Source organism: Onychostoma macrolepis, chromosome 17, assembly GCF_012432095.1.
Source record: "Onychostoma macrolepis isolate SWU-2019 chromosome 17, ASM1243209v1, whole genome shotgun sequence".
NCBI lineage: Eukaryota > Metazoa > Chordata > Actinopteri > Cypriniformes > Cyprinidae > Onychostoma > Onychostoma macrolepis.
In genome coordinates, this window is record NC_081171.1 from 25,122,383 (window position 1) to 25,143,594 (window position 21,212).

Here is a 21,212-nt window from a genome sequence, read left to right on the forward strand (position 1 = left end):
TGGATTTTGAGAGTAGAACTCAAAATAAGACTGCAGTCTGTTTAATTTCTGTAAAACCTCATAAAGTCATAAACTCTGAAAATAAAATACTGCAAATGATTTCAGGGCAGAATATTGCAATGCAAATGTGTCTGTGATTTTCAACTTATTGGCAAAGTACAAAAATAGTTTCATTATACATTCCTTTTTTTTTTTTTTTTTTTTTGTAAATAGAGTTGCAATCCTTTCAATCAAAAGTAGAAAAAAAAAAAGTAATATGCGTTTGATGCCTAGAAGCAATGCATTTGCCTCACTTCAAATCTTTGTATGAGTGTTTTTTTTTCTAACACTGAACCTATGTAAGGAGAGCAACTGCCTTGTGCCACTTCCTCATTTGAACTACAACATTTACTATAGAGCATTCATGCTTTTTAGATCAACGGCAGCAACTTGAATTTTGCCTCTTGCTCCTTTTTTTTTTTTTAATTTGCTCTTTTTTTCTGCTCTGTGCTTCCTGATTCAATAACTGGCGGGGAAATTGCCCATGTCTGACCGCAGGGAACAGAACGCTGCTTGTCATGCAAATTCAGAGGCAGACAGATCTCTAATTGTTTCAGGGTTGTGTAGTTCAGTAGCCCAGTTTTTTTGCGTCTGCCCAAACAAATCCCTCCGGGGGTCACTCCGTTAGACAGGCTGTTCTCGTCCTGAGGCATGCCGTGTTCCTCTGTTCTTGCTGCTAAATGCCCTGTTCTCTCTAGCTCTAATCCACCCCCGCTTGCCATAATAGATATTAGCAGATTGACATGCTTTACAGTGTGGCTTACCTTCCTGAAGCACCTGCCACTAGAGCTCAAATTACCTGCCACCTGTAAACGCGCTCACTTGACGTACTGATTTGCAAAGCTGAGGATTGTGTGTGTGTGTGTGTGTGTGCAAGATAGATATGCTTGATAAGGCTTGAAATTTCCCTTTAATAAAATGAAGTAATTGTTGTAATCAAAAGAGCTCTAAACGTGACCCTTTTTACTTTGTTTTTGGCACTAAATTATCTGGAACTAACATAAGACAATACAAGGCCAAAAAATGTTTATATTTTCTGAAGAAAATGTGAGTGGTTGCGAAAATCACTGTCATAACACTAAGTTGTGGGTGGTTATTAGCAGAAATAATTCAATTTAGTTGCTAAAGTGATCTGAGTAGTTGTTAATGTTTGGTATGTCTGTGTGTTTACACTGTATATATTATGATTGGATGATCTACACCATCATATTTTTTTGGACAATTATTATTATTATTATTATTTTTAATAAGTGTAGTTTAATAATGATTTACTGGCTACAATATTTGCAGTTAAAGATAAACCTACAGATGGATTATTTTCTGAAATAAAGAATTAAACATTAATTATCTGATTATTGCAATCAACATCCATGGCAAATAAACTTAATATACCATGAAAATAACGTCCTCAGTAGCTCAAATTGTATCATCAAACATTAAAATGAATATAAATTCTTAACACTCCAGGATATAATCAAATGCAATTTATTTCATTTCAATATAACAAACTTCAATATAACATTCAAAAACAGATAAATGGTTTAGCAATAGCAAACATGAGATATTAATCTGTAACTAATAATAATAATAATAATAATCCTACATTTTCAAAAGGTAGTGTAAACCTGTTGGATGTTTGGCCACCTAGAAAATAACAGTGCATCTCTCCTGAGTTACAGTATGTAACTAAATGTAGGCTAAATGTTATTGCAGTTGTTTATTCAAAGCATGAGCATGTAATAGTAATAGTGATGCTTGATTTGTAAATGAAAACAGATATTTTTGGTTCAGCCTGCTAGACACATTTTTTGCACATTTTTTGCATGTACACCGCTCATGGTGCAAGCATTCGGCAACAAACGTTCAAAAGCACTGTCACCTTACCCCAGCAGAGATACAATGAGCGCTGCCGTCACCTCAGACTCAAGACAATGCGGAGGTGTAGATCATCCAATCATAAAACGTTAACTCACTCCCTGTTTGTTGCTGTCTGAGTCATCTGCTTTTTGCTCCCTCCGGCAAACCTGATTTTGATTGCACCACTATCATAAAAATGTGTCTAGCAGGCTGAACCAAGTTCTGCAGAGGTTTGATGAGGTCCATTTATATTCTTTGAGTTACCGTCTCCTTTTTTCTTGCGAAACAGCATAGTGAATGGCCACTGCAGTGCCTTACTGTGAGTGCAAAGTGAAGGTGTTCAATTTCCCATCATCTCTCACTGTGAGTCAGATGACTTCAGAGAAAGTGTCCCTGCGTCGCTTCATTTTATGATCACTTATATAAGATGCTTCTCTAATTAACTTGTTTGAATTCACTGAGAAGTAAGCCAGTTAATAGCAAATTTAGTTTAAAGGTTAGAAGCATTACTGGTCACGTATTTTTCTTTTTTTTTTTTTTTGCTGCAATGTTATTTGTTTATTTGTTAAATATTATGTGTACTGTATAAGACAATACTGTTTGCTTTTTACTTGATGGATACACCACAACATTAATTAAAATGTTTCTTTAAGGTTTTTTTGTTTTTTGTTTTTTGTTTTTTGCTTTGAGTTCTGCCCTTTTTGCTTTGCTGCATAAGTCTCTTTCTCTTTTAGCTTAATATAGTCTTTTATAGTAAGAAAAAAAATAATACTATTTTAACAGTAAAACATTTTTTTATTATGATATATCATTAAAATATTATTATTGTAATTATAAAACAAAAAAAAACAAAAAAAAACTTTTGTTCACCAGTTATATGCTGCAACAAGCAAAACCACCAAGCAAGCCACATTTATATCAGATCAGTTTTACCATTTATAATAATAATAATTATATTATATATGTATTATTTATATTATATATATATATATATATATATATATATATATATATATATATATATATATATATATATATATATATATATATATATATATATATATATATATATATATATATATATAATTTAGAAATATGCCAGAACACAGAATTCAAATGGGTTGTGATTTTTGTTTGATACTGATTGTAGATATTGTTTTTATCCCCGGTGTCCATTTAGTTATATTTGCCTAAAATATCTAATATTATGAGTGTTATTACAGTAGTTTATTTCATCTTAGTGAATTAATCAGTTAAAAAGTGTCAAAACGTCTCAGATGATCAATTATTACTGCCTCGCCAACATGTGGTCCCTCTTTTAATCATGCAAGTGAAATGCTAAAAGATGACAACATGAATATTGATTTCCACATATACTGGGAGCCCATGTGCACAAACAACTCAATTTCCCTCAACGTGTGCTTATTTTGTCATCAGCCATTCAAGAAAACAGGCTGCATCCATTCATTCATTTATTATAGCTACTGGGACCCATAGGGGCTTGGACCAGCAGCCTCATGTTCCCCAGTCTATATCCTTCCCCATTAAGCTGTGCAGCTGTCAGGGTCTAACATGGTGATGCTTGCTGCTTTACAGCCTGGGATGGACCGTGGAGGTGTGCCAAGCCTTTCCCCCAACCATCAATCATTCAGGCCCGTGAGACTGAGTGAGTGAAATGAGCTGTGCCGTGAGCGGGCGAGAGGCGAGAATGTGAATCCCAGGAAAAGTCCAGTGGGGATGACGCTTAGTGCTTCTCTACTCAGACTATCGTGTGCTGAGGGATGTGTGCTCAAGGGCTCAAAGGAGGAATCTTGAGTCTTTCTCAGGGGACAGCTTGTCAAGATATGTTTAAAGAGAATCATATTGATTTGTTGACTTAAGAAAATCTAGATCTATCAAAATATTATGTTTAGTGCTGATGATGTCCTGAAGATGATGATCATTAGTGATGATAATCAAGACCAGATGCCAGAGCAGACTGAATCAGATTATCCCTTCTGAAAACAAGTGCACTTAATTGTATTGAATGTACAGTTGTGTTAAAAAAATAGCAGTTCAACATCACTAACCAGATCAATCACTGTTTTTGGTAGAAATTATGTTTCTACATGGCAAATATTTTACTAGTAAGTGTGGTAGAATAGTAGAAATCCAACAGACCCAACAGTCATGACATGCATGCTGTTGATTCTGTGTGATTGAATCATTAATTGAAAAGGGCATGTTCAAAATAGTAGCAGTGTGGAGTTTAATTAAAGAGGTAAATCATTCTGTGAAAAAACTGGTGTCAGACAAGTGGCCCTTATTTAAGGACGAAGGCAGCAAATGTTGTACCGTGCATTTCTCTCTGAAAATCGGAGTAAAATGGGTCGTTCTAGACATTGTTCAAAAGAATAGCGTACTTTGATTAAAAAGTTGATTAGAGAGGGGAAAACATATACAGAAGTGCAGAAAATGATAGGCTGCTGAGCTAAAATTATATCAAATGCTTTAAAATGGCAACCAAGACCAGAAAGAAGTGGAAGAAAACAGAAAACTACTGTTCAAATGGACCGAAGATAGCCAAAATGGCAATGATCAGCTCCAGGGTGATCACAGAAAGTCTAAAGTTACCTGTGAGGACTGTAACAATTAGAACATGCCTATGTGAAGCCAAGCTATTGGCAAGAAGCCCCCGCAAAGTCCCATTGTTGAAAAAATGAAGAGGTTACAATTTGCCAAAGAACACATTGATTGGCCTAAAGAAAAATGGCGCAGTAGTTTGTGGACTAATGAAGCAAGATTGTTCTTTTTGGGTTTAGGGGCCGCAGACAGTTTGTGAGATGACCCCCAAACACTGAATTCAAGCCACAGTACACTGTGAAGACAGTGAAGCATGGTGGCGCAAGCATCATGATATGGGGATGTTTCTCATACTACGTGCTGGGCCTATTTATCGCAGTTTGAGTACATTAAAATACTTAAAGAGGTTATGTTTCCTTATTCCGAAGAGGAAATGCCCTGAAAATGGGTCTTTCAACAAGACAACAACCCCAAACACACCAGTAAGCGAGCAGCATCTTGGTTCCAGACCAACAAGATTAACGTTATGGAGCGGCCAGCCCAATCTCCAGACCTTAATCCAATAAAAAACTTGTGGGGTGACGTCAAAAATGCTGTTTCTGAGGCAAAACCAAGAAATGCAGAGAAATTGTGGTATGTAGTGCAGTCGTCCTGAGCTGGAATACCTGTTCACCGGTGCCAGACTCCATGCAACACAGATGTGAAGCAGTTCTCAGAAACCGTGGCTATACAACTAAATGTTAGTTCAGTCATTCACAAGAAAGCTAAATCTTCAAGCATTTTTATGTTTATACAGTAAATCTTTGACTTTATAAAGAAAAATGCAGACACTGCTATTTTTTTTTTTTTTTTAACAGCCAAATATTCCTTTTTCTCCACTTTCTGTAAAATAATTAAAAATTTGCCAAAATGTTTCTTCATGTTTTGATTTAGAATAGAATGTGCAATGTTCCCAATGCATTTGTGTGTATTGAAGTAAAAGTTATTATAAGGATTTTGAGCTTTACTTGCTTTTTTAAACGCAGTGCTATTATTTTGAACACAACTGTAACCTTAAGTACACTTTTAAAAAAGTGCACTTTGTAGTAGTGTTGAATTAAGAGCTTTACTTTAAAGTGTATTTTAATAATATTTTGCCATGATTTAAAGAACTTACTTTGCTGTGTTCAATAAAGCACATGTAAAACATTAGATTATAATTTTATTACATTTGAAGTTAACATTAAAATTGCACCTTCATCATTACAAATGTGTAATTACAACTATTTTAAAATGCATTATATACAAATTTGAATAAAAAACATTAAAATATATTTTAGTTTACAAATTATAGCTTAGTTTTGTTTTAGTTTTAGACTTTTTTCTTCAGTAAAACAGTAAAGAGGATTGTTAGGCGAGTTCATTGTTTTGGGCGATTCATACACTGCACATCTTTCGTTGCCTGCTTTTGAGAGTCAAATAATAATAATAATAATAATAATAATAAATAAATACAAATAAAATAAAAAATAAAGTAAAACAAAATAAAATAAAATAAAATAAAATAAAATAAAATAAAATAAAATAAAATAAAATAAAATAAAATAAAATAAAATAAAATAAAATAAAATAAAATAAAATAAAATAAAATAAAATAAAATAAAATAAAATAAAATAAAATAAAATAAAATAAAATAAAATAAAATAAAAATACAGGTAAGACCAAATTAATACCTGTGGCTCCTGACGATACATTGAGGTCTTATGAAGTGAAACAATCAGAATTGAACATTATTTACACATTATTTACAACTTAATTATCTTTAATCCTAAAGCAAACGGTTCTCAGAATGACTCATGTAAGCTGATTGTTTACAATGGAGAGTAAGGACCTGTGTGCAAACCTTCACCAGCAGTAACAACATCACAGCATAAAAGATACAATGACTGATGATTTTTATGTAAAAGAGGAATTTTGTACACAACCCTACTTGTTTGAACCTGAATACTCCAAGAGATATGACCAAGAGATGACCAAGAACACACTTGAGCTGACACTGTTTGTTTACAACAGAGAGTGAGGACATGTGTGTTTTATTGTTTGTCAAAATTGTACTTACCTGTGCTTATCCTGGATGCTGGATGCCGCTGCTTCTGCTTCTGCTTCCTCCATCTCTCTCAGTTTTTGGTTCTCAGTTCTCAGTCACTGAAACTTTAATGTTGTGAGCTTTAGATGCTGGTGCTGCTGGTGAAGGTCTGCACACGAGTCCTCACTCTCCCCTGTAAACAAACAGCATCATCAATGGGTGAGAATGTGCCCATGCATACGTCATTATGCATTGGAGGAAGTTTGCGCTCCAGACAGTCGTGAATGCACTGAGAACATCACAAACCTGCAGTGTATGAATCACCAAAGACAACAGTCTCTCCTAAAAATCGTCTTTACAGTTCTACCGAAGAATACAAGCCACCTACATTTTGGATGACCTGAGGATGAGTAAATGGTAACACTTTATTTTAAGGACCTATTCTCACTATTACCTAGTTGTTTATTAGCATGCATATTACTAGCATATTGGCTGTTTATTAGTACTTTTTAAAGCACATATTAATGCCTTATCTGCACAACCATATTTTAGATCCTTTAATCTGACCCAATACCTGAACTTAACAACTATCTTATTAAACATTAAGAAGCAGCAAATTAGGAGTTTACTGAGGGTAAATCTCTGAATTAATAGTGAATATGTGTTCCCTATTCTAAAGTGTTACCGAGTAAATTAACAGCAAATTTTCATTTTTGGGTGAACTATCCCTTTAAGTGTCTGAAAACATTACATTCAGTTCACACTTACATATACTGTTTAGAAATTACTCCCTTTCTCTTTGCATGTCTCAATGCAGAGGTCTATAAACCAAATTAGAATTTCTGAAGGGGTCATAAATAATGCTATCTTGTCAGAGGCAAAAATCCGGCCATGTGAGACTAGCAATAAAGTTAGGATAATTCTGGCCAAGAACACAGGAAGAGTAAGTAACTACCCAGTTTAGAGCAGGGGTAGGCAAGTTCAGTCCTAGAGAGGCAATGACCTGCAGAATTTAGCTCCAACCCTGAAAAGTAAGTAAGTAAATGAATGAATAAATCAATAAATAAATACTCGATAGCCTTAGTAAACCCATTATATAGAGCTGCAATTGTTTTGTCATGTGATTTGACTGACTGATTGGTTGATCAATCGATCAATCGATAGATTGATTGATATATTGATCGGGTAGAATTGGGGTATAATCTATTGCTGTGACTACTGTGTCTTCCCTCCTTCAACAACTTTTTGTTGCATGCACAAACATTAACAATTATGCCCTGCATCCAAAATGAACACTTGTCAGGTAACAAATGTGAGTAAAATTTGACTTTGGAATAAAATGGGGATAGAAGCCAATTGACTGTTAACTTTATTAGGAGCTGCAGAATTTCATAATACACAGCAAGGTCAATAGTCTGACATTTGCTGTTAGCTGGTTGTAAGCGACATGAGCGACTCAAAGACAACCGAGAACTCTACTAAAGTAACATCATCTAATAATGATAGAAGTGTTTGGGCATCAACATGTGTTCACACAAACACACAGCTCACCTCTTCTGATTCTTCCAGATGCAACTTTCACAATTCACAATTTTCAGTGAGAGTTGGTAATTTGAGGGAGGCCCATCAGTGAGTTGGTAATGAGTAGAGTTCAACTTTATGCAAACATGTGATCTGCCGCATTACACAACTCTGCAGTCAAGTTGACATGGCTACTTAAGATCAACATCACAGCCATGTGTCGTTCACCATTATTAATTCTGCGTCAGTGTAAATCATTTTCATTTTGTTAATCTGTTAACAAAATATAGCTAGTTTAGTAGTGGCGTTCTGTCCATATAAGCTGTGAATGCTCCGCATACAAAGGCCATTTGAGAGAATAAGTTCATGGGATAATTAACATGATTATAAATTGGTCCCTTGTCATTTAAAGTGTAACTTAAAGCTTAAAGAGTTAGGAATAAGTACATGAAATGATTTATTTGCCAAACGGCAGTTATTTTCTGTAAATCTAAGTCAGTTACGGTCGCTTCCGGGCGAGTGGATTCTCTGCAGATTTCACGCCTCCGCTCTATGACTCGTCAGGATTGTAGCACGTTCTCATTGGTTTGCTGGCCTCTGGCTGATTTCATGCACGAATTAAGCTGTCCGCGAAAGCGTTCGTCCAAGCGGAAAAATGTGCTGTTGCTGTCAGATCTCGACTGCTGAAAATCACATTGTATTTGATGCAAAGCCAACTTGACTAAATCAAAAGAAAACACACACCGTAACTGTATTTTTATGTTTTCTCAAGCAAAGCAAATTTTAAAAGTCCACTGAAAACATAACTTCTCACATTTTTGGTTATAGAGAACGTATGCATGTTGAAGATATAGCCTACGTTATTGTCAACATGCCTAATTGGTAAAAAAAAAAGAAAAAAAAGAAAGAAACATGAATAATCTGAACATTTTGAACATGTTATTGTTCCCTTTGTTTTGCGCATGCCCGTGTCGCTTACAGTTAAGGTCCTTTTCTGATTTTATTGTTGTTTGCTATGTTGCAACGTTACTTGGCAATATTTTAAAGATAATATTATTTTGGGTATTTTGCATGGTCTGTTATTGTAGTAGGGTCACCTGGGTGGGAGTTTTAACTCCTATTCGCTGAGAATAAAAAAAAAATAAATAAATAATAAAAAAAAAAATACCTTTAGCAGATCCAAAGACATATAGACCAGGGGAATCCCCCATCTCCCTCCGAATATTAGCCTATGTATCATAACGCAAATACGTGTTTTTAAAAACCAACTATATTCGAATAGCTAGCATTCAAATAACAATGGAATGGATGAACCTGAAATGATAGAAGAAGGATTAGAGAAGAATTTCATTTTCAAATAAGGTAGGAAATGTGCATACTTGTAAATCGACACCTGCCATGGTGTTTGTTATTTGTCATTATGTCAATATTTGTCGTAATTTTATCACTCAGCATACCCGGTTAAAAAAGTCACCGCTCGCCACTGTTGGTTAGTAAGATAAAGGTGATAAAAATGTAAAAATAATAATAATAAATCACTCTGCTCCTCTGTTTTTGTCCCGTCTCCAGCACCACTCATCCTCTCCCACTGTTCCTGCCTAGGCATTCACATCTGATTTTTTTTTTTTTTTTCTTATTTTAAAGAGTACAAATTGTTTGTAAGAGTCTGCATTTATTAACCTCTTTTGCCCCAGGTTCTTTTTAGAGACATTTAGAAAGTCTGCCATTGTCAGAGTAGATTGTTGCTGCTCTAACATGTATTAGAGATTTCCAGAGGACCTGCGTTTAATGTTTTTTTTTTTCTTTTTTTTTTTTTCCAGGATAAAGGTCAGGCTGTGTAGGTAGCACTTTTATATTTCCTTTGAAAGAAAGATAGTACATCATAAAATGATTAAAGTTACCACACTTGACGATTTATGGACTTGTTTCATTTCATATTGTGAAATAACTTGTAATGAAAAGAAAATGTTTGGGCGTATGTCTGATACGTAGATCGGTTGTCTTTTTTTTTCCTCCAGCTGTAGTTGCAACAGATATAGTACAACATTTTCACCCTCACATAATTTCACTGTATGATTTTCTATCTGAAATTCTTAAAAGAATATTCTGACTACTCTGTGAATAAGGTTATCTGTCTCTTTTTCAGTTCATTAGGTCTGAATGATTCAATATTTCAGCTCACTCAGTTGAAAGATTATCATTGAATAATAACACAAAACAATTTCATCAGTTCAGAAGAAAAAAATTCAACCTATAATACACATTAATTATTGTTATGGTGTTTCTGTATCCTTTTTGAAGATTGAAAGCTCCAATCTCCTTTTAATTGTATTTATATGAAAAAGACTGACGTACCTTGTTCAAAAATTCTCCCTTTGGCAAAAAGAAAATCATATGGTTTGGAATGAAGGTGAGCAAATTAAGTCATTGTCATCATTAATAAAATAACTGTTTCTTTTAAAGTTGAATCTGACTGTTCTTCTAAAAGCAGGTCTTATCAATAGCTTCAGGCAAACAGTAATGCCACACTTCCAGAGAGTGTCCTAAATCTACTCTCCCAGCCATTTCTGAAGTCTCCAAGCCTGTTTGCTTTAATCTCTGGTGTCTCTTTCTCAATCATATTTGAAAGGCAGCAGTTTGACTGACTGTCCAGCTTTTCCAAGCACTAGGGTAGCATCAAGGAATGAGGCCACCATGGAATCAAAGTGGCTTTATGCCTCCGAGATGTAATGAAGCAGACAGACTTGCCTCCCATCTCTCTCGGGAATCCTTTGATATAAAGACACTGGCCTTTGTGATACATCCTGCATGGCCTTTCTTGACCCGCTCTTAAACATGGGACCGCCATGTGAGACGTGCTATATCCTGTGAATGTGTAGCCTCAGGGTTTGACATTGTTTGTTACTTGTCAGCCATGCCTCCACAAAAAGCAAACTTTCAGATGGCCAGGGCTACAATTCAACAGTGGGCATAGCAAGGGGGGAAAAAAAGAAAAAGATGCCTGCAAAAGGGAGTCATAAAAACATTGAAAAGACAGTATAATATGATAAAATAAGATGAAGTTAAAATTCACATACAAAGAAGCAGCCATGGAACATTCAACACTTGCCAGGCCACATCTTCGATAAACTTTAGAGTTTTGACAATAAAAGCTAAAATAAATGTTTTAGCATCCTAGCTAACCTCTAGAAGTGAAATTCTGAGGTAAAAGTTGTTAGAAGACTCACCAGTTGCATAGCCACTAATGTTGTCTGTAGTAGACATTTGGATGTCTTTTGATGTGCAGTTCTGTGCCTGGAGGGCCACTATCCTGCAGAGTTTCACTCCAACCCTAATTAACTACACTTCACCAACTAACCAAGGTCTTCAGGATCATTAGAAACTTCCAGACAAGTGTGTTGGGTCCGGTTGGAGCTAAACTCTGCAGGACATTGACTCTTCATTCCTTTACATCAGCTGATATCAGACATTCTTTATTGTGATTTAAACCAAGGAGGCCGCAGTCCTGCAGAGTTTAGTTCCACCCCTGCTCCAACACACCAACCAGTATTTTTTTTGGTAATCCTGAAAACCTTTATTAGCTGGTTCAAGAGTTGAAGCTAATCTCTGCATGATAGCAGCCCACCAGGAGCTGAGTCTGGCACCCTTGATTAAAAATACGTTACTGACCAACTCAGCAAAACTAATTAGCCAATATTTAGTTACATTATCTGTGGAAAGTAGCTGTAGTCAGTCGAAAAAAAAAATTGTGAATATCTTGATTTGGTGAACAAGTCAGTCATTTTTCAATTAATCAGTTGATCCAGTTCCCGAAACTAGTCTGAATGATTTGTTCATGAATATGATATGGTTTGTGGATTTTTCAAAATATGTCAGAATTCATAACGCAAGTATGCATTGCATTATCAGCGTTTTAAAGGGATCATGAACTGCTCCGTTTTTTTTAATTTTTTTTTTTAAATTTATTTATTTTTTGTACTCTTCTCTAAGGTCCACTTATAATGCTATCAATATTTTTACATCAAAAAACATCATAATTTTCAAATAATAGGCCATTTTCTGTCCTGTTTTTGACCCCCCTCTTCAGAACGCTCTGTTTGGATAGGCGTGACAGATTGTTGACTCGGAGGTAAACGCCCACTACTATGATTGGCTTGTGTATGTTTGACAGTCTACGTTCTTCACAGAAGGACGCTGCTGCGATTTAGGTTAAAACATATAAATACTCATAACATATAAATAGGCAATGCAAATACTGCTTTTTTTTTCTCACAACTTGACAATGAACAGCTTCCTGTTGTTTCTGTGTAGACCTGTGCGTTCACGTCTCTCGTAAACACTAGGCTACATTCGTGAATCAGTGGGCGGGGCTAAACAGGCAGCAATGTTGATCTTCTTCTCTGGAGGCGGTGCTTATCCACACTATTACATCATATAGTAGAACATTCCAAAAGCTGTTTTTAGAATAACAATACAATTTTGAGTTCTGAAAATTACCAGCTGTATTTATAGTACGATGACTTCTTATATATGTCAAAAGATCAGGGGGAATTTTGGTTTCTCAGTTCATGACCCCTTTAAGTTTTCTCTTTCAGGTCAGTTACTCTCACTGATGAGCAAAAGTTCAAAGCAAATCTTGCTGAGCAAGTTAGTTAAAGGTACACACTGTGAACATAATAATAGTTAAATGGTAACACTTTATTTTAGGGTCTCTTAACTAGTTGCTTATTAGCATGCATATTACTAGAATATTAGCTATTTATTAGTAGTAATTAAGCACATATTAATGCCTTATTCTACATTACCTTATTCTACATCACTGATCCTACCCAATACCTAAACTTAACAAATACCTTACTAACTATTAATAAGCAGCAAATTAGGAATTTATTGAGGGAAAAGTTGTAGTTAATAGTGAATAAGTGTTCACTATTCTAAAGTGTTACCAGTTAAATAATCTGGATAATTCAACGACTGAGGTTTGAAATTGCAACAGGAATACAAGAATGTACAATGTAATCTCAAACTTGCAATGCGTTGGCCAAGCATTTGTGTCTGAATTTACATGCTTTCACAGAGCAGTGTTTCCCAACCCTGTTTTTGGAGGTAGCCTGACAGTACACATTTTGAATGCCTCACTTATCTGACCCATTAATTTCAGGTCTTGGAGTCTCTACTAATAAGCTACCTAATAAAATTAGGAAGAGTCAGAAAATGCGTAGCCTTGGGGTCCCTCCAGGAAAAGTGTTGGGAAACATTGGCGTAGAGTATTTGTATGGCCTTATGGCCTACACAGTTGCAAGCAGGTAGAGGTCAGCAAACAGATACATTGTGAGCAAGAGGTGGTGGTTCTAACATATGTGCTCTGGCTTTTATTTTTGTTTTACAGGAACACATACCGTCTTTTAGCAATAAGAGCTTTGGTGTATCAGCTCACTTTGTCTTCCTCCCTGGCTTGTCCTCATTGATTTGTCTCCTCCTCTAATGCAGCAGCCCCAAAACGTCCCCAAAAAATAGTCAAAGAAAATGAACCAGTTATTTCATTGCATGCTTTTGCCCCTCAGGCGTTGTGGAATAATCTGACAAAGACAAATGATGCCAAGGCCTTACCTCAGCCAATCAAGCGTGAGTCTGAGCAGTTCATTGAGCTCCTAAATAGATGCCCCCCATTTCGTCTGTTGTCCTAAGGGAGAGTCCAGTGTAATTCAAGGGCATTAACTTTACGCCTTTCCCTGTAGATCAAACACATTGGCTTGGACTGCCCCAACTTACACGAGGTGTGCTAACCTAACTTTCTCAATCCATTCCTGGAGGCCTGTGTGGAAATCTCATGTTCAGGGCTGATGACTGATTCTTTGATAGGAACACTGAAAGTGAAGTTCACATTTTCATATAATTGGTTCATATAATTCAATGAGATGAGGGTAAACAGAGTGACTTGCTGTGCATGATCAAGGGCTCAGGCATGAGACTTAAGATCTAAATTCCCCTTGGACTTCTTAATTAATGAAGGTAATATGATTTTTAATACATAACAGAAATGAAGAGAAATAAATGTGCAGTTAATAAACCCTTCTACTGTGATTGGCAGGATAAGAAGAACATGCTTTTCCTGAAATTTTAGTACTTTTGATACGACCAAATGTAGTGGCTTTTAGTTTGCTTAATCAGATCTAATGCAGATTGATTGAGTGGGCATGAATGAGTTGTTCTGGATAGATTAGCTTGATAGTTATCTCCTACCTGGTTCTTAGTTCTTTTGACTGATTGAGAAAATGAATTAATTCACAAATCAGCATGAATCATGAATCGACACCTGAAAAACAAAATTCTTAAAGAATTGCCAGATCTGCATTGTAGAAGTTAGTGTATAACAGCAATGATCAAATAAGGCTCGAAACAAGGAAGGGGAAATAGATGTTAAAAAGGTATGGACCGAATTAAAAGGTCAGAGGAAGGAAGGAGAGAGCTGATACGTGATGGAAAGGATAGGAAAATGCAGGTATGAATAAAAATAATCATGATGAGGTTATCAGGAAGACAAATAGGTCTGTGTCTTTTAAGCCTGGTCTGTATTACCATTATCAGTCTAGTCCAATATCAGATTCATTATCAGCTTATTTTATAACAGCAGACTCCAACCATCAAACATATACCACTTTGCAGTGCTGCATTATCAGAATCTTCCAGCACTACGTTAGCAACGTGGAGATAAAATAAAAAATAAAAATTGCAGAGAATCTTAATTTTCCTCTTTTGTCTGGTCCCATTAAGCAGATTCTCAGAATCAGGACGAAGAAAGTCTCTGCTCTTTTTTTGAATATTGTGCTTAATGCTATTGAGAAAAGCACAGAGTGTCCTGTATGAGTCAGAGTACTCACTGTCTTCTTGTTTTGAGAGAGCACATTTCAGACCGGCTTAGTTGTTTCTGTCTAAAGTGTGCAATATGGGCTGTGATGTTTTGATATAACGAACATACACACAGATCTCATAATCACTCAGATCTCCACACTGTGTACCCTTCACATTCAATATGTTTACCCTACGGCCCCCCATTCACCTTCACATCGATGTCCTCTCTCTGTTGAATGAAAAACTTTCATATGTAATCAAGGCCAAAGTGACTCAAAGAAAGATGTTTAATAATTGTTTTAGTACATGAATTACTTGATGTGCAATATAAACTGTTATATAATTAGCTAACTAGCTACTAACCCTTCAAACATTTGTCTGTGTTGATGTTGATGTAGATGTGAAATAGACCTCTTGTTCCTTGGTTTGCATTTTCACATTTTATGTTGAGAAATGTGAGCCATTTTAAAAAATGCATGAACTTAGCATGCTGCGTGGCCTACTTCTTGTTACACAACAAAGATGGAGGAAATGGAGTCTGAAACCAAGTCTCCAACTGTCTTGCTGTGACCTTCATAGGCAATGTGTTTCTGAAGGAGTCATTAAATTCTCATTCTGTTGGTAATCATTCTTGCTGTTTGAGAGAGAGTATAAAAGTGAGTTAAAATATTTCCTGTTGATATAACTGGAGCTCTGAGCTTTCCTTTTGAATAAAAAAATAATATTAATTGTGCTTATAAACAATAAACAATCGCAATTATATAACAATTGATTAATCGCGATTAACCGTTTGACAGCACTTATATATATAAGTGCTGTCAAACGATTAATTGAGATTAATCACATCCAAAATAAAAGTTTTTTGTTTACATAATATACTGTATGTGTGTGTACTGTGTATATGTACAACCCGAATTCTGGAAATGTTGGGGCGTTTCTTAAATTTGAATAAAATGAAAACTAAAAGATTTTCAAATCACATGAGCTAATATTTTATTCACAATAGAACATAGAGAACATAACAAATGTTTAAACGGAGAAATGTTACACTTTTATCCACTAAATGAGCTCATTTTAAATTCAATGCCTGCTACAGGTCTCAAAAAAAGTTGTCACGGGGGCAACAAAGGGCTGAAAAAGCAAGAAATATTGAAAATATTCAACTGGGAGAACATCTAGCAATTAATTAAGTTAATTGACATCAGGTCAGTCACATGATTAGCTATAAAAGGGATGTCTTAGAGAGGCAGAGTCTCTCAGAAGTAAAGGTGGCCAGAGGCTCTCCAATCTGTGAAAGAGTGTGTAAAAATATTGTGGAACCCTTTAAAAACAGTGTTCCTCAAAGGCTTTGCAAATCTCATCATCTACAGTGCATAACATCATCAAAAGATTCAGAGAAACTGTAGAAAACTCTGTGTATAAGGGACAAGGCCGAAGACCTTTGTTGGATGCCCATGGTCTTCAGGTCCTCAGACGACACTGCATCATTCATCGACATGATTCTGTCATTGACATTACTAAATGGGCCCAGGAATACTTCCAGAAACCACTGTCAGTAAACACAATCCGCCGTGCCATCTGCAGATGCCAACTAAAGCTCTATCATGCAAAAAGGAAGCCACATGTGAACATGGTCCAGAAGCGTCCAAATTTGACATTCTTGTTGGAAATTACGGACGCCATGTCCTCCGGGCTAAAGAGGAGGGAGACCTTCCATTGTGTTATCAGCGTTCAGTTCAAAAGCCAGCATCTCTGATGGTATAAGGGTGCATAAGTGCATACAGTATGGGCAGCTTCCATGTTTTGGAAGGCACTATGAATGCTGAAAGGTATATAAAGGTTTTAGAGCAACATATGTTCCCCTCCAGATGACGTCTATTTCAGGGAAGGCCTTGTGTATTTCAGCAGGACAATGCAAAAGCACATACTGCAGCTATTACAACAGCATGAGTAACAGCTAAGTAGTAGAAGAGTCCGGGTGCTGAATTGGTCTGCCTGCAGTCCAGATCTTTCACCTATAGAGAACATTCGGTGCATCATTAAACTAAAAATACATCAAAGACGACCACAAACTCTTCAGCAGCTGTAAACCTATATTAGGCAAGAATGGAACCAAATTCCAACACCAAAACTCGAGAAACTCATAACCTTGATGCCCAGACATGTTCAAACTGTTTTGAAAAGAAGAGGATATGCTACACCATGGTAAACATGTCCCCATCCCAACTATTTTGAGACCTGTAGCAGGCATCAAATTTGAGATGAGCTCATTTTGTGCATAAAATTGTAAAATTTCTCAGTTTAAACATTTGTTATGTTATTGATCTTCTATTGTGAATAAAATATTGGCTCATGTGATTTGAAATTATTTAATTTTTAATTTTATTCAAATTTAAAAAATGTCCCAACATTTCCGGAATTCAGGTTGTATTAAAACACACATACAGTATGCATTTGGAAAATATTTACATGTATTTACATGTATATATTTATATTCATATAATTTGTATTATATATAAATATATATTAATATATAAGCATATCCTATTTTTTCTTAAATATATGCATTCATGTGTGTGTATTTATATATAAATAATAAATATACACAGTGCACACATATATTATGTACATTAAAACTTTTATTGTGGATGCGATTAGCTCTAATATATATATATATATATATATATATATATATATGTTTGTGTGTGTGACCATGGACCACAAAACCAGTCTTAAGTGTCAATTTTTCGATTTATATCTGAAAGCTGAATAAATAAGCTTTCCATTGATGTATGGTTTGTTTGGATCGGACAATATTTTGGCCAAGATACAACTATTTGAAAATCTGGAATCTGAGGGTGCAAAAAAATCGAAATATTGAGAAAATTGCCTCTAAAGTTGTCCAAATTAAGTTCTTAGCAATGCATATTACTAATCAAAAATTAAGTTTTCATACATTTACGGTAAAACATGTACAAAATATCTTCATGGAACATGATCTTTACTTAATGTCCTAATGATTTTTGGCATAAAAGAAAAATACATACAATGTATTTTTGGCTATTGCTACAAACATACCCCAGCGACTTAAGACTGGTTTTGTGGTCCAGGGTCAAAACCAGTCTTAAGTCGCTGCGGTATATTATAGACAAATTATCATATTAATATTTCACAAATAGTCAAATTAATCACTTTCATTTAAATCACTTTCATTTAATAATAGTGAGAAACCAGTAATAATAGAGCAATGGTACATACATAATTAAAAGCATTACTCACCTACATATATATTAATGTAAAAAGCAAAAGTTAAAAGCCTCTCCAGAATTCTTCTAGAAATGTAACACAGTTAATATGGAGCTTTTGGAAGGAAACAGCCTTTTAATACAATGTTCTCAGGACTCACAACATGTGGCAAGATATTATATTTTTATTTATGATTACGAAAGCAAACATTTAATCAATCATATGGTGTGCATGAAATGTGTGACTGAACCTTGAAGGATCTTAAACAATATTTCAGAGCCTGATTCTTGGTGACTCATGTTTCAGCACATCCTCCATGCAGTGTTTACAAGGGTTAGCATTTGTGCCTCAGACCCTGCAAACCTTCATGATGGTCATTAAGCTTTCTCCCCATGTGCAGTGACAGATTGGGCGTCTTTTATCTTAGCTTAGCTTTCAGCTCACTGATATGAATGTTTGCCCGCTAGTGGCATGACTCACTGTTACGGCTGGCTGTCAAATGTCTGCCGAACAATAATTAAATCATTTTAGTACTCGCACACCAACGCTAGTCCGACATATCCATCACATCTTTGTTCTTTCATCACAAAGCCTAGCTGCATCAGAGCAGATTGGTGTATTAACACCTCCTCGACTTTTGTTTCTCCTCTTTTTCTTTACTTGCCATACACACAGAGCGTTTGATTAAAAAGAATATTAGTATTTTTTTTTTCTTTAGCAAGGCTGCCATGCTGAGATGTGAAGCAGGACTATTAATTACTATGCCATTTTCATGAACTGATGGTTCTCGCTCAACGCATGTAAATGTGTCTGCAGTTGCAAGTCACAATTTGATGTAGTGCTAAGAGACAAATGAAAGGGAGTCAGATGGGTTATAGAAAAGAATCCATCCCTAGACGATGTGTCATGAAGCAAGACTGAATGAGAGTAAATGGACTCTTAAAAAAACACATCTTGTATTAAAAAAAACTAATTCCCATCCTGTCTAAGCTCAATGTTCACTCAGCATCTCTTTTACTAGGAATTATGTTTCAGGGCCACAACTACCATAGACACCAAGCTTGATACATCCATTCACCCATACACCCATTCAGTGGCTGATCAAAAACATTTCAAGAGTTCCCTGAATTACAGTGTGTTGCACTACCCAGGCTCATTGCCTGTTTTGGTTTTGCAGGTGTTAATGTAAGTTAATCTAATGCAATAGTGAATAGTGTAACGAAAAAAAAATCTAATTTATGTAAACATATTGTATTTGCAGTATAAATGCCTTGTTTCATCATGAAAAAGAGGTGTACTCAATTGTATTGAATATGCACTTGTAGTGTACTTCAAATCTTGTTAAAAAAATGTACTTACAAATAACATAATATTAATGAAATAAAATGCCACATAAGTTTAAAGAGTACAGTCTTAAGTTTAACAAATTGCAACTGATTTCATTTAATTTCTTACTGTTCATTTATTTTATTTTATTTTATATTATTTACTTATTTACTTACTTGTTTTCTGTGGTATAAAAATTGGTAGCAATCGATGGAATCAACTCTTCAAGTCCATTACCAGGACATTACATTAAGGGTACCATTAAATTCAGGGTACATGAAGAAGAAGAAGAAGTAAAACAAGCATTCATTCATCTCCCCTATCTCTGCAGTCATACATTGACGTACTAGCAAGAGTTCCAGAACGTTGGTCTTTTAATGTCTGTAATACTGGAACTATCATTAGCCAACACACATTTGCCCAATAAAATCAATACCAACTCTTAAAATTGACTCCCTTCAACAATATCAAATCTATTCCTTTTTGTAATCGACTGCTAAAACTTAGGAAATCCTAGCCCAATGTTGGACATTTAGTTATTTGCTTGTCTTGATTTCTAGTGGTTAAAGCACACTGTAAAAAAACAAAGTTGAGCCAACTTAAAATTTTAAGGCAACAAACTTCAGCAGATTTTTGAGTTTTCTCAACTTGTTGTTTTAAGTTTATACAACAAAAATTTGAGAATCTCCCACAAAAACAAGTTGAGCAAAATCAAAAATCTGCTGAAGCTGGTAAAAAATGTTTTTTTAAGTTCGCTCAACTTTTTTTTTTTTTTTACAGTGCCGTATTATCTCAGATGAACATCTCTCATCATGTGTCTTCCCAACAAAATCTGTCATCACCCATATCAAGGGTGTGTTATGCCTCTGTAGCCGCCAGTGATAAAATCACATCTCCTTTTTTTTTTTTTTTTTTTTTTAAAGAAGGAAGTAATGCCTGTTTTTTTTTTTTTCCCTCATTTTTCTTTCTGTACAATCACTCTCTTTATCATTGTCAGCAGTATGATGAACCCCTGGTGAGCCGGTCCGTTTGAACAGCTCTGCGACTGTCTTCCATTTGCCTAGATATGCAAACCATGGTTACATCTCGTTGTGTTCGCTGTGATGCTATCAGACTCAACGCACATAAATCCAGTCGCCACGCTACTTATCTGGGCCATTGTTCCGTCCTACATATTCTAAAGTGTGTTAAGCTAATGCTCCATATGCAAAAAGAAAAACTATATATTGCGCCATAGTAAAATGATCCATATCTCGTCCCACAAAAGGGCAGAAGTTGTATATGTTTATGTTAAAATGTTATCCTAGTCATCTCTTTAGAGCTGTGCTTGAGTTCTCATTACATTAACACAATTTTGTGTCTGTTGTATCTTTATTGGACTGGAAAGACCTCTTTGTGCTTTGTGCTTTGTTGATGGCCTTTGTCAGTACCCTTTCCTGTCACTAAAGCCATAAAAAAACAAGTGACTACTGAGAGGCTTTGCCTCTTTTATGTCTTCTTTCTGCCTCATTTAGTTTCACAAAGTGCTGAATTTACTTGATGTCTTTGTGTTTGTTTGCACAGAAGCTTTTAATGTAACCCTCTGATTTACTTTCTTGACGGAAAGTCTATCGGAAAGACATAAAGAAAACCTCTTCGGAGTAAACTGTTACAACTAATGTGTGGTTGTAAAAGAAGATGTACAAGAAAAATGAGGTAAAGGTGGGCTAATGGTTAATGATCAGGGCTGTTTGCGCAAATGTT

At 35.4% G+C, this 21,212-nt stretch overlaps 1 protein-coding gene across 1 annotated transcript in view; it reads left to right on the plus strand.

Annotated features, from left to right (window-relative positions):
* The window catches only part of alk (ALK receptor tyrosine kinase), a 473,710-nt gene that overhangs the window by 388,442 nt on the left and 64,056 nt on the right, over nt 1-21,212 (plus strand).